Below are 15,399 nucleotides of genomic sequence, written 5' to 3' on the forward strand. Positions count from 1 at the left end.
GGTTCCAAAGTTGGCAAATAAATTGGTTCATTCAGTCAATCGACAGTAACATTTTTTCCTTTTTAAGGTTTTTTCCAGCTACTATGTCTTTGTCATTATGTTTCGTGGAATTGTCGAGGCGGGCTTTCTTTTTCGAGAAAACATAAAATTATTAGAAACATGATTTTGTCCAATAAACTTTCATTTATTGGTTTATTGGAGTCTAAAAAGGAGGTTGTGGACGAATTTCTTGTTAATAAATTTTGGCCGAACTTGGATTTCAAGTTTGATTTTATCCTTTCCATTGGGGCTTTGGGTAGTATTTTACTTACGTGGAATTCTATTATGCTCGTAATGTTTCTATTTCTAAGGGTTTAAGATGTATTGTCCTAGATTTTACGTTTGACTCTATCCCTTGCAGACACATTTTGATTTATATTAGCAGCGTGGCGGCTGAGAGGATGATTTATGCTAGCAACGTGGCAGCTAACAGAATAGATTGGGGTCCTAAACCGTTTAGATTTATCGATGCATGGTGGGAGCATGACGACTTCGAGGTTTTTGCAAGAAATAGTTAGGTTGAGGTTTGTTCGCATTCCTCTAATATCATTCGGAGATTAAAGGAGTATAGACTCCTTATTAAGGGTTGGAATTCTGATGTGTTTGGGGACCAAACAAAGAAAATCCGAGTTCTATCGGATAATATTATGGTCAGAGATATTGCAGGGGACTCGGGGCTGATGTCAGAAGGTGAGGAACGTGAGTTGGCTAAGCTTAGAGAAGAGATGTGGACAGCGGAGAAGCTATTAGAGTCTATGTGGATTCCGAAATCCAGAGTCAAATGGTATGTTGCAGGAGATAAGAACACTAAATTTTACCACAACATGGCCTCTGTTCACTTCAGAAATAACTATATTTCTTCGATTCAAATGGAGTATTTCACCTATTCTAAACCTAAAGATATTAGATTTCAAGTCAGAGAATTCTATAAAAAGTTATACAGCAGAGGAGAAAAATGCCATTATGATATTGCAGGTTTGAATTTTGGGAGCCTGACTGAAGATGAAGCCGTCTCTTTAGTTCGGCCTTTTGCTGAAAATGAGATATTTGCCGCTGTTTGTTATTATCGAGAAAGGAAAGCTTCAGGTCCTGGCGGTTTTAACTTCTACTTCTACAAGAGAGTGTGGCCATTTATGAAGGATGCGTTTGTCGAATTCTTTTCAAATTTTTATTGCTTCAATGTCCTTCCCAAGGGTATTTACGCTTCATTTATGGTATTGGTTCCTAATGTTGCAGGATCCTCTAATATTAAAGATTACCGACCTGTCAGTTTGGTGAATGGTTTCTTAAAACTGCTCTCGAAGACGCTTTCCAGATGATTGGCGCCGCTTCTTCCTAAGGTGATTTCAGAAAATGAACACGCTTTCCTTAAAGGCAGAAGTATCCAAGAGTGTTCTATGATTGCTCATGTGTTTGTTCACCCAGCATCTAGAAAAAAAGGAAAAGTTGCTTGTGATTAATGTAATAACTCAAAATTTAAGGTATAAAGTAAAGTACAACGAGACATAGTCGTAAAGGTTAAGAACGAGAATATCAAACTAAGAATCAGATAATAAGGATCTAGACCGAAGCGGGTCTATCAAAAAAATATCGACAAATAATAATTTAAGCAAAAATTATTATTCGATAAATTGGAATTTAATAAGACTAAAGAAAACCAATAAATAAAAATAAAATAAATGGTAAGTCCCGATCTACTAAATTTTACGATAAAGTTCCTAAAATGAAATTTAAGAGCTAAGAATGAATATTATTAGTTATTTGACATGAATACATAAATAATACAAAACAAATTCATTATTTATCGATAAACAAAAACAAATAGTCAAGGTTCCATTTATTTACGAAAATGATTTCGTATTTAATTGAAAGAATTAAGGGAATAAGGATTAAGTGTTATGAGGTGTTATGTTCAAGCATTAATATGCACTCTTTCCCCACTAGATCCATCAAACAAGGACATATTCCCCTCACTTATCCATTTTCTCTAGTAAACTCACAAGTCAGAGAAGAAAATCAAAGAGAAACCCTTCTTCATCTCCAAACTGCCAAAGCATCACGGTCATCATCCTCACTTTGCACCATCACCACGGCAGTCATCATAACATGATGATCTGACTACCGTTTTAAGCGATTCAAATTTGAATACAAAGCTAACACACCAAGGAACAAGGTATAATCTTTAGATTTCAATTCGATTAAAAAATGTAATGGGTATTTGCTGAGTTAGTTGGATAAATTTTCTGTTTTAAATGAATTGCAGAAATTTATGCTTGATGATTGTGTTTGGGTGAGGAATTAAGAGTTGTGATTAATGAATTTTATTAGGATTCGCTCATACATCGAAGGAGCTCATCGAGTAGGTCATCAAGGAGCCACGTCCTGCTCACAATGAGCAGAACTGCGCTCTGCTCCATGAGCAGAACCGTCTGCTCATGAGAGTAGACTCCATCTGCTCTACGAAGCAGATGGAGGCTCTGCTTGCCGGAACAGAGAGGGCCTTCATTGATGAAGGACAACTCTACTATGCGAGCAGAGTTGAAGAAGGCGAAGAAGGGGACTGAAGAAAATGAGTCCCAACTAACTTAGGAGTCAAATTTCTACTTAAAAATTAAATGGCTTCGAGAGTTTGGTTTCGAGAAAGTTTGAATGATAGGTCGTGATGAATATACCAAGAGTAAAACGCGACAATCAGATTATGATTTTGATAAATTGAAATGGCTATAATGATTAAAATAGGTGGCATGATAGAAATGTGAAATCTGAAAATATTAAGTGGTTGACTGTGATGGTCACTTCGCATATAAAAACAAACCTCGATTTATAATAATTTTAACTCCGAGATGATTGGAATATATACATGATGTTGTATAGATCAATTTTTGATAAATAATCATAGGCTTATTAAGACGGATTAAAAGATATTGGAGTTCAAAGTTGAGTCAAAATAAGAAAGTTAGAAAAAATTGATTTTAACTTAGTTAAGTAGTCAACTTTGAAAAATCATTACGGATTATCGAGACATCGAAACTAGTCGAAGTCTTCATGGAAGTTGTAGATATGAATATGAAGTTCGAGTACGTCAAGTTTGTTTTGGAAAATTTTCTTTATACGTGCTCGGTATTAAGGCCCAAAGTAGCAGCCCTAGTGGACTGTGTATGCAGCCCCAAAATGCTAGATTCAGGGAACCAACTTCCGAATTATTTTCCGACACCTTCGGGTGCTAGTTTCAGTCCGAGACCTGAACAAAAGCTGTAGGCGACATTCTGAAATTTAAGAATGCCAATTTTGTTTAGGGGTCAGACTATTTTTAGATAAGAGTTTTGTTAGCCGAAGTAGACTAGAAAAACAGCTTCTTGATAAATTAGTTATACTTAGAAATTTTATTAATTCATAGTGTTATCAAATTTGTGTAGACCCGAAGAAGCGATTACAGACAAAGCTCGAAACGTAAAGACCGAGGTTAACGCTTTGCTAGTTTGAAGTATTTGGATAGCAAGTGATGAGTACACTTTAAATTACTCGTCAATATTCATAAAGCCACGTATTTTGAAACAACAGGTTATTTGAATATTTATATATTTGAAATGTATGTTTTAAAATGTATTACGTACTTATGTTTTAAAAACAGTTGCGTATTGAATTATGTTGTTTAAATAATAACATGGTTATATGAAAAGAACACAAATGTTAAAGTACCAGGGAAGGGTAAAACAACATGATACGAAGTCAAATATCAAATAATATACGAGAAATATATACTACATTCCTATATGTACTATTAATCAAATATCGATAAAGGATAAACCAAGCATAATACGTAATATCGAATAATATACAAGTAAGGAAACATAGTACGTTCCTATACGTACTATTAATTATAATGAAAGCTCATACGTGCATGTGTTATAGTTGTGTTCTTGTAAATTGTAATGTGCATGTCATGGTCTATAAAGGATCAATACAACAAAATGTAAAATACAGAATCAATTAATAAACATAAAACGAGAATTGTACTACGGTACACCCAATAATAAGAACCGAGATACGAGATTGAACTCGGTAGAACTATCTCGGGTTCTATATCTCATCCATTCTCGATAATAGTCATCGGGACTCGTAAGAAAATAAAAAGCCCGCATAATACGTCGAGAAATCAATATAAAACAAATTCAAGAATCAATACGAAGCAAGCTCAAGAAACAATACGAACAAACTTTTCTATTAAACGACAATAGAAACTATATGAATCGAATGTTAAGTTCAAAAGACCTGCAGGGTGTAGAGTCCGAATATAGACATGAGGTTACACTCGGTTGAATTATCTCCGGACCCGTGCCTAAGGAGTTAACTCTGTTGAATTATCCCGGGACTCATATCGATCGATCGTTTGGATTGAGAAATGGTACTAGTTAACTCGGTTGAATTATCTCAGGATTGTACCATATGGTTGGGATTAACTCGGTTGAACTATCTCGGGACCCAACCATAAGGATCAAGTCACAAGAGACTTGTCAAGAATTTAATTCGATTTAGAATCATGATGATAAAAATTAAGATTTAGAATTTGGTCGAAAACTAATGTAACGAAATGAGAAAAAGGAAACATCAAATTATAACAAGAAACAAATATGAAGTTAAGAAAAGAATATACCCAATATGAATTGAAAAGAGAATTTTCTATATAATGCATGGTTTTTCAACGGTTTAAACCTTTTATGTGATATTGCATGTAATTTGGTGAATTCACTCAGTTTTATACTGACCCCGTTGTTCCTCTCATTTTTTAGGAAGAGTAAATTATGATTTGGAGAGTCAAGCTTCCGAAGTTTAAATTCTCGGAAATCATTTGCACAAGAAGTGAAATAAGTTGTTCATTCTAGCGGTCCGAGGTAGTCTAGATGTTTTTGTTTATGTATTTGTATAACGCATTTTCACTCTGTTGGTTTTTGTAAAATGAGGTCACATGTATTTTGATATATGAAATATGATTTGATTTGCGAAAAATTTACACAGGTTCTTAGGCTTGCTAGAGATTTCGGAGCTACCACTCCCATTACCTAGCGCCGGTCACGACTCATAAATTTGGGTTGTAACAATTAAGTTGGACTTTCAAAAGGCTTTTCACTGTATAGAGTGGGATAACTTGCTCTCGGTTATGAGAGGTATGAAGTTCTCTAAGAAATTGCTGGATTGGATGGCATGTTGTTTCTCTTCGAATACTACAGCAGTTCTCGTGAATGGCAGTCTGTTTGATCCTATTAGCCTCCAAAGAGGCGTTAGACAGGGAGACCCTGTTTCTCCTTACCTTTTTGTTATTGCTGTAGAGGGACTAAAAGCTTTACATGTTCGTTGTATGGAGCTGGGTTTTACTCGTATGATTTCTTACTCTGACAACCATGATCCTATCTCATTGCTTCAGTTTGCAGATGACATCAATTTATATATTCCTTATGACATTAAGAAGCTGCAAAACATGACTCAGATTCTTAGATGCTTTGAGTTGATATCCGGACTTACAATTAATTTCCATAAGAGCTTCATTATGGAAATTAATGTTAGTGTGATTGAGCTTTTGTCAGCTGCACAGGTAGTAGGCTGTAAGGTGGAATGTTTTTCGATTAAGTATATGGGTCTTCTTTTATCCAGTGGAAGGCTCTCAATCGATCTTAGGATCATGTCGTGGAACGCTTCAAATCCAGATTGGCTTTATGGAAAGGGTCTCTTCTTTCTCCTGCAAGAAGGTTACTTCTTATTAAATCTGTCATATTTAGCATCCTGGTCTATTATTTGTCTATTTTCAGTATGCTGAAGTCGGTGCAGACTCTTCTTGAGTCTTATATGACGCAGTTCCTATGGAAAGGAGATGTGAGCTCTCGTGTTCTCAGTAAGGTTGCTTGGAGGGTGATTTGTCAGGACTTCACTAGAGGTGGTTTGGGTATTTCTAATTTGCAAATTAGAAATCAAAGCTTATTACTTAAATGGATTTGGAAGATTAGAAATGTGAATGATAATTCCCTTTGGTTTAAAGTTGTCTCTAGTTCTAAATTGGTAGATTGGGATTTTCTTTTGAACGGAGAAAGTAACAAGATGTCGTTCATATGGATTGGAACTAAGAGGTCTTGCTGTCATTATAAAATTGTTTGGGATTCTTTTGTTGCTAACCTGAATTTTAAAGTTGGAAGGGGTATTCTATTTCTCTTTGGAATGACAATTGGTCAGGAGTGGGTACGGCGGTGGATTTATTCCCTAGGCTTTTTCATCTTTCTAATAAAAAACGTGCCTCTATTGACGTTGTTTGGAATGAAGGGTGGCGTTGGAGGCATAGATTAAGAAAGGACGAATTATTGTTGTTTAGAGATTTAGAGGAGGCTTTTAACAAATTAAATCCACATTTGGACATAATGGATGTTGTGGTATGGAATGATAAATCTGGATCCTATTCTTCTGCTTCTTTCTGCAAGTTAATGGCTTTGGTATCTGTTTTGGTAAGGGATAATGCTGTGAACAGTGTTTCTGTTCAGCAGTCTTACGCAGGTCATCAATATGAGACGGATTATGCGGTTAGAATTCAAGCAGTGGGGTCTGTTGTGGTTGTCGTTGTGGGAGCGGAGGATCTAGGTATCACTGCTGTGGAGCGAGTGATTTAAGCAGGTCATGTCCACCGTTGAACGAATGTGGAGCTGGTGTGCGAACGGCAGAAGTTGATGAAGAAGACGAGTTGAACTATGAGCTGCATGGTAATGTTCATGCGTCTGGCCTGCTTGGGGCAGCTATTGATGGTAATATTGCAAGTTCTTTGAGGATGGAAGCTGCGTTTGAGAGGGTTCATGCTGACAAGAGTATTTTTCATCCGAAACAGTTTCGTCATGAGGAAGACAAACAAGTTCTCAATAAAATTATTATTTATTATTTTAGTTTATTTATAAAATTAATTAAAAATTATAATTAATTTTAATTTCATTAAGATTTTTTGCTAGTTTTTAAAGATGAAGAATGTTTTTGTACTTTTCTAAATAGAAAAGAATATAATATTATCCTTAGATTTAGTTATTTGGATGATTTCATCCTTCAAATAAAATAATTGTTAAAAATTGCTAAATTGGGATACGGTTGAAAATGAAAAATTGAAAACTGGGTAAAATTGACAATTTTTCAACATCGGGATAGAATTAAAAAAATCTAAAGATCGGGAATTTTAAGTGATTATGCCTTTAGAATATAACCTGGGCTCCAAATCACTTTCCACCAAGAAACTTTAGAATTAACAGATCGGAAATGGTTCCATGCAGACTGAATAGAGAAGATCCTAAAATTTTCTAGGAAACATTATGTTCATTTGATAGGAGTTCAATTTGAAATTGTTGACTTTCTCTGAAGGCCATATTGTAGTTTCATCCATTAGGTACGTGTTGTCAAGTTCTTTGCAAAGGACTTAAGCTAGATATTATGTTCTTTATGGAAACTTAAAAAGGTATGAAGTTTATCATTTATCATTTTAGCTAGGGGTTAAAGGCTGAAATTAATGTTGGTATCTGAAGTTACTATACCTAAATACATTCTTTTTGGACAGCCGAAAAGTTGGAGCGTTCAATTATGATTTTTTAAAAAATTTATTTAGGTGAAGAAATTTAAAGGGACATACGGACGTGTAACGGCAAATCAGAAGGATTTAATTATAATTAAATTGCAAATAACCCATAAAAATCTAAAACATTGTGCATATAAGCATGCAAAATTGAAGTAATCCCAAATCAGTTAATCGAATTGAAAGAAAAATACATACAAATTAGAAGTAGTGACCCAGAAGCTATTTTTGATATTTGCAGAGACCAAATTGACACTTTACCACTTTTTATATAATTAATTACGACAATTAACTTAAAATAATTAATAATAAATCTATTTAACTAAGTAAACTCTAAACCTAACCCTAGAACCTAAAAAGACTATAAGTAGCATTTTTAAGCAGTTTTGGAAAAGGGCGAATAATCAATAACAAAAAAATAAAAACTAAACAAAAAGACTAGACTTAATTACATAAAAACCATCCATTTTGAACTTTTTTTTATTTACATATTAGTTTCAAAAAAAGTTCAATTGTACCCTTATTTGGGTTTTTATGTCTCAACTCTACCCCAAATAAAAAAATGGCGATTTAATTAAAATAAGGTTAAAAATATTAAAAACAACTAATAGAAGGGTTATATCAATTACCGTTTTCTATTAATAAAATACAGATTCTTCATCTTTAAAAACATTTAAATAAGTCTAAAAATTAATTAATTTTTAATTTTAATAATAATAAAACACTTCCGTCGAAATCCGCCACAGACTTCCTCAAACCCGCTGCCTCGCCTCCTTTCATGGAGGAAGAGTTGAAAGAGGATGTGTTCCTCGTTCTATGGAAGGAGGAGCATCGTCCTCCTTCCATAGGAGGAACAGATCTATTCTTGGAATAGATCGTCCTCCTTCCATGTAGGAACAAATATGTTCCTCATTCCATAGAAGGAAGAGTGGAAGGAAGAGAAGATCTGCTCATCCGTCTATAAGAATTGATTTAAAAAAAATTGATTTAGTTTTGTTTAAAGGGTGTTTTTTTTACGATTTTTATTTTAAAAATTTATTGATAATTAATATAAAATAAATAATAAAATTAATTATTATTTGTTGAATTTTATGAGGAAGAAGGTTTTTTAGTACTAATAATATCATCAACATCTAATTAAAATATAGGTTAAAAATGAAGAATTATTTTAATTTTTTTTTTCAAATAAAAAGAGGTTAATTTATTGTCTTTGGGGTATAGTTGAGATATACAAACCCAAACATAGGCACAAATAAAAAAATTCTTAAGCCAAGGCATAAATAAAAACAAAGTTCAAAATGGGTGGCTTTTAAGTAATTAAGCCAAAAAAACTACACCTAGTTGCTGATATTTTTAGCCACTAAATAAATTTTAAAGTTTATTAATTCCACAACAAAAATTCAATCAGTTAAAGATTTGTCAGCTACACGAAAATCAAGCATTGGATTAATCTTCCGGATAATTAGAAAACGAGCGGAGGATTCATAACAATACTTTTAAGGATCCAATCTGCTCTAAATCACGTAAATTATTTTTTTGTATATTTCATCGTATTTGAATCATTATGTATGTTTGAATTGTCTGTTTTTGAGTCATATACATGCCATAAAAATTAGTTTTTGGTGTTTTTCTCGACTTAAAACCCATGATGTTTCTTTGCAGCGACCAACTTTTTTACAATGTAATAATAAGAGTGCTATTTAGATTGTTCATAATTTGCTTTTTACGAAAGGACCTAGCATATTGAGATTGATTGTCATATTACCACTATAATCTACAGAATGACATACTAACATTTTCCTTTGGTCTCTTTTTCCTTATAGCTTGCAGATTTGTTTATCAAATCACTGTCTTACTCGTGCTATTGTTTTTTTATCGATACTCTCGATGCTTATTGTTGTCGCATCATTAATTTAGGGTGGATGTTAAAATAGTTATCATGCTTATATAAGAGTAGTATAGTCTTTTTTTAATCTAGTTTCATTTAGTCTATATAAATGCATCTTGTATTATTTTAAAAAATTTAAATCTTTCTATTTTAATGTTAGCCTCCATCTTTTTATATCTTTTTATCGTTCTCTTTCTCTGCTAATCAAATGGTATTTGCAATCTTTTATTAATGTTATCATAATGAACACACGTTTGCTAGCAACGTTATATATTGTTGGAAGATATTCAGAGCAAGCTCTCTATAAAAGCTTCCTTACATGAAGAAGGAAATTTCAATATCCTGAATACTAAGAGGAATTCTCATACTCGATTAAGTAACATCGTCAAGTTTGAAAGTACATAACAATAGTATAAGTGGTGAAATTAAATCAAAATTACGGTTAATGGTGAAATTGATTTAGAATTATTAAATAAAATTACTATAATTCAAATTTCAATTAAATTTACAAAAAATGAAATTAATGTAGCATTTTGAAGTATTATATCTCAAAACATGACACATACTATTAAATTACTCCGTATTAAGGCTAATAATCACCCATGACCCCTCAATTTTAGGGGTACGGGCGCTAAACCCCCTGATGTTTAAAAACGGGCACTAAACCCCCTAAGATTTGTGTCGGCGCTCATAAAACCCCCTAAACTCCAAATATGAAGAAAATACCCTTGTCGCCGTTTTTTCAGTCAGTTCTCAGTCTTAAAAAAAAAAACTGACACTGCCATCTAATCTGACACGTCAGAAATATACCTTAAAAATTTCAAACACCCAAAATACCCTTACTTTAATTTAGAAAAAGACAAAAAAAAAACAAACCAACCCAATCTAATCTAACCATTTGATTAACCACAACAACCAACCCAACCAGCACTCCCACCCAACCACCGCCGCCACCCTACCACCGCCGGAAAATTTTTCCGGTCATCTTCTCCGAGCGGAAAATGACCGGAAAAATTTTCCGGTCATCCCTAAGCAAGGATCTGTTCTTGAAACAGATCCTTGCCGGATATGTTCCAAGAACAGATCCGCGCCGGATCTGTTCACAGATCCGCGACGGGATCTGTTCTTGGAACAGATCCGACGGGATCTGTTCTAAGAACAGATCCCCGGATCTGTTCTTAGAACAGATCCGGCAAGGATCTGTTCCAAGAACAGATCCTTGCTGCTGTTCTTGGAACAGATCCTTGCCTGGATCTGTTCCCGGATGACCGGAAAATTTTTTCCGGTCATCTTTCACTTGAAGAAGATGACCGGAAAATTTTCCGGCAGTGATGTGGCGGAGGTGGTTGGGTTGGGGTGGTTTGGGTTAGAACAGGCGGTTGGATTTTGGGTTGAGTTTTTTTTTATCAGATATTATATTTAGGGGTGTTTTGGGTATTTTTAGTTTTTTTGTCTTTTGATGACGTGTCAACTGGCACATGGTGTCAGTCAAATTTTTTTTTTTTTATTAAAGACAGCCGCCAAATAAAAGACGGCACAAAGGGTATTTTCGTCCAAAAGGGCCATGGTGAGCGCCGACACAAAGCTTAGGGGGTTTAGCGCCCGTTTTTAAACATCAGGGGGTTTAGCGCCTGTACCCCTAAAATTGAGGGGCCATGGGTGATTATTAGCCCCGTATTAAAGATTTAATTATTTTCAGTGTGCTTTGACTAGTTTAGTTTGTGTTGTTTTGATGAGGTCAATTTGTGTTAATTGTAAGTTGGATCTTTGGTTGGATCGAGTTTATTTAGCATTTGTTCAGATGTCAACTTAAAATTTCTTGATTAATCGAGATAAATAATTCATAAAAAATATCAAGATAAATTTATTGAAAACGGTACTAATGGAATGGAACAATCTTGAAACAAAATTTTAAAGTCTGAAACCGATACTCCAAAAATTTGACAATAATGATCTTTATAAGATATTAGGCACCGCTGATTTTTTTTTTTATTTCTGTTTGTTTATATTATTTCATTTTCAGTATTTTAGAATTTTTCATTATTTTCATTTTCAATCATACCATTTGTTCGATTTGTTCGTCAATATAATGTATCGAGAAATACTTTTAATAAAAATGAAGCTGACATAATGTACATTGAATGAAAGGGAAAGAAAATGCATAGGAGTATATTTTTTGTTATGGTTACCAATGAGTCAGAACTTGGAAGGTTTGGATTTGGAACCGTCCAAATATTAAATGATTTCATAATTATATATGAGTGGATAAATTTTGGTCTAATTACTTTTTTTAAAAATCGATATTTACCATTTTTATTGATAAATTAAATTAAATACTCCATAATTTTACTCTTGATGAAAGACATAAAATAGTACCTGATGGAGTCTCCCTTCAGAATAGGTGAATGTACCTGCAAAACAGGATAGAAGCTAACCGGACGGTGGTTGTCCGATTAACTCTCCGATGCTAAAGTCAGTTTAGAGGTTTAAGCAGTGTTTTGAGTATATGAATGTAATTGGGTTTTTAGGCATACCTCATGCTCCTTTTATAGTAGATGATTGCATACCTAGCAGTGTTGTAGTAGGAAAGTGAATCCTACTTTGTAGGATTAGCCATGATTTAGCGTGATTTACCTTATTCAGACATGAGTCCTATTTACAAACGTCTTCCTAAATAGTCTTGTCTTCCTAAGTTAGAGCTCATCTTCCTAAGTTGGAGTTTGTATCCAAATAGAAAGGTACTTCGAGATTATGTAGTAGATCTGGTGATCTATCCGAATCCTAGGATCGACGCACATTGGCCGAGTCCTAAGGAATTCGGTCTTCGTATTGTTGAATGATATACTGGCGAATCCTATGGATTCGGCTGTCTTCCTTATATGTATTGTTTTTCTGATGGGAGTCCGGTATCACCCGAGACTGAATCTTCTATAACTCGACTCCATTATAATTAAGGTAGAATTCGGTATCCATCAGTACCTTAGTAAAGTAAAAATTCATCTAATTAAGAAAAAGAACAAACATAAAATAATGACTGTCACATGATAGTAATTAATTTATTTGATGCAATTATAATTAAATTTATAAATTTAAAATTTATTTTTATTAATAAAATATTTTTTTGTCAAAATTAATAAAATAACAAATATTTAATTTTTTTAATATTAATACATTATAATTCACAAGTTTATTTCTAGATTACAAAATGCTATTCCTTCCGTCTCAATAGAGTTGTCCACTTTGCTTTATCACACAGTTTAAGAAAAACAATTATTGTGTGTAAGTTTTATAAAATTTTACTTACTTTTTTTATAATATTCCTATTTAATATAGGGTCCACATGCAATTTATTTTCACTTTATCCATTAGTGAATTTTAAATAGAGGTAATATAGGAAAATTAAATGTACAAGTTAGTTACTTTTTAAAAGTGGACAAGAGTTTTGGGACAAAAAAATTTCTCAAAGTGGACAATTCTATTGGGAGAGAGGGAGTATATAAATTATAATGTTAAATTAAAAATTTAGTAAACCTTGACAATGAAATATCAATATCTTCGTTGAAAAATAAAAATAATAGAAAAAGTAGTTTTATGAAAGTCATTAACCTTTCCAAATAAATGGGGACAAAATGGCCTTCCATTAACATGATGCTGCATTGCCTTCATCACAAATCCACACAAACATAAATAAATACAATATTATTCAAGTCTCAATCAAAGATTGATCTTATTGCAACTTATTTAAGTCTCAATCACAACTCCCTATCTCTCTTAAAAATTCTCTCCCTTTTTTTTTAGAAAAAACTCTTCTTTTCTTTATCTTTATATTCTTCTCTCTACCCATAGTTTCCTTTATTATAGATCTACTATTTATTTCAATAATTTTTTTTTAAAAAAGTTTTTTTCAGTTTGATTTTCATCTTGTTTGAATAAAATTATGGTCTTTTATACTTTTTTTTAATTCGATTTTATAGATCTCTAAAAACTCGTTAGTACTTGTTCAGATTTTAGGTTCAATGTTTTGTAGATCTAAGAAATTGGGAGGTTGTAGATCTAACTTTTTAAAAATCTTATTGAAGATCAAAAAACACTAGATTTCAATGGATCTAGCGGATCGTATGTCAAACCGAAAAAAAATATATCGAAGTACCACATCCAACGTTCATCGTTAAGTTAATTTTGTGAGATTTATGTCTAGATTTTTTTATTTTTGGTTAATTTTTATTGCTTGTATTGGGTTGTTGCTTATTGTTTATTAATTTAAATTTTGAAAGATTATATAGTTGTTCTTGTTATATGACTTTCATCATGTGTACTTGAAATAAAACCTGAAAATATTTTGAATACACGTCTTCGAATCAAAGCTTTAAAGTTTTAAATTTTCAAAGATAATTCTTAAGAACTAGAAGAAATTAACTATAAACTTAAATTGTTTGTAAACTAGAAAAACAATGAAAACCTAGATGATTACGTAGTCTTGAGTTGATTCTATATATAAGAGAAGTCCTAATAGTCTATTACAATCGGAATTCAAGTTGAGGTAAGAATCTGTTTAGAATTAGAATTTGGAATAAAACCAATTCGTCAGAAATTCCTGCCGGGGAGAGAGGTCATGCCGCCCGGTAGGAATGTGCCTTGCCCGGCAGGAAGTTGCTACATCAGCTCTTCCTTCCGGGCAACAGCTTCCTTCCGACCGGCAGGAATGGTTTCCCCGGCAAGAAATTGTTACTTCTCCTAAACGCTGCAATCTACCCGGTCCGAACTCCTCGTTTTTTATCTTTAAATGTCTACTTTCCTCCAAATGTAATATCCTACAAAACAAATACCTTTGCAAGCGTTAAATCTTCAAACAAAACAATGACACAATTTACACCTAAAACAAATGATATATAAAATACATGCATCAGTCCGAAAACGGTGGTGAAGGTGAGTGGAGGCGGCCGAAAAACAGTGGATAGTGGTTAGCAATTGAGTGATTAGGTTTGATTAGGTTGAGTTTGGTTGAGTTTGATTTTATTGATTGAATTTTAGGGTATTTTGGGTTTTTGATGAGGTTTTAGCGAAGGTGGCGCCGCCATTAATTGTTTTTTGTGAAAGCGCATCCCTTTTTAGAGAGTTAACAGATTTTTTGGATGAAAGGACCATGGTGAGCGCGCCACATAGCTTAGGGGGTTTATTGATTGTTTTTAAAATTTAGTGGGTTTACTGTAAGGAAGGTCTAGAGTTAGGCTCCATGGGTGATTATTAGCCAATTTCATTTCCAAAAAGACAAAAATACGCCTTATCTAAAATGACGTCGTTTTATAAAAAAAGACTAAGCTCCGGTCATCGGATGTTTCCTAAGGCTAACCCATAACTTGTTTAGGCGAATCCACACGCTTGAAGAAGTGTTTTAAAAACCGAACCGGTGCAGCCATCGGTTAACGGTTCAACCGGTTCGACCGGTTCAATCGCCGGTCGAACCGGTAAACATAATTTTGTATAAAAATTAATATTTATTTAAAAATAATACTAAATTATATAAAAAAAGTATTGTGTTAGAATTATTTAATTAGTAAAATTTTATTTAGATATGCTATTCAAGTTTTTAACTTACCATTTCAAAATCCTCATATATTGTCATTCCTTAAATAAAATTTAATTATTTGATTCTAACAAACATGGAAACACACAACCTATTATATATAGATATTGAAAACTTACTCCTTTAATCTCAATTAGTAATTAATATTATTTATTATGATTTAATTATGACTACTAAAAAATATTTGATATTTTAATTTATTAAATTATTAAAAAAACACCATGTTATATTTTATTTCCAATGAATCTAATATTGTTGTATTTTAAAAGTATTCTTAATTTGATTGGCTAAATTAGTAAA

Source organism: Mercurialis annua, linkage group LG4 (genome assembly GCF_937616625.2).
Source record: "Mercurialis annua linkage group LG4, ddMerAnnu1.2, whole genome shotgun sequence".
NCBI classification, from domain to species: Eukaryota; Viridiplantae; Streptophyta; class Magnoliopsida; order Malpighiales; family Euphorbiaceae; genus Mercurialis; species Mercurialis annua.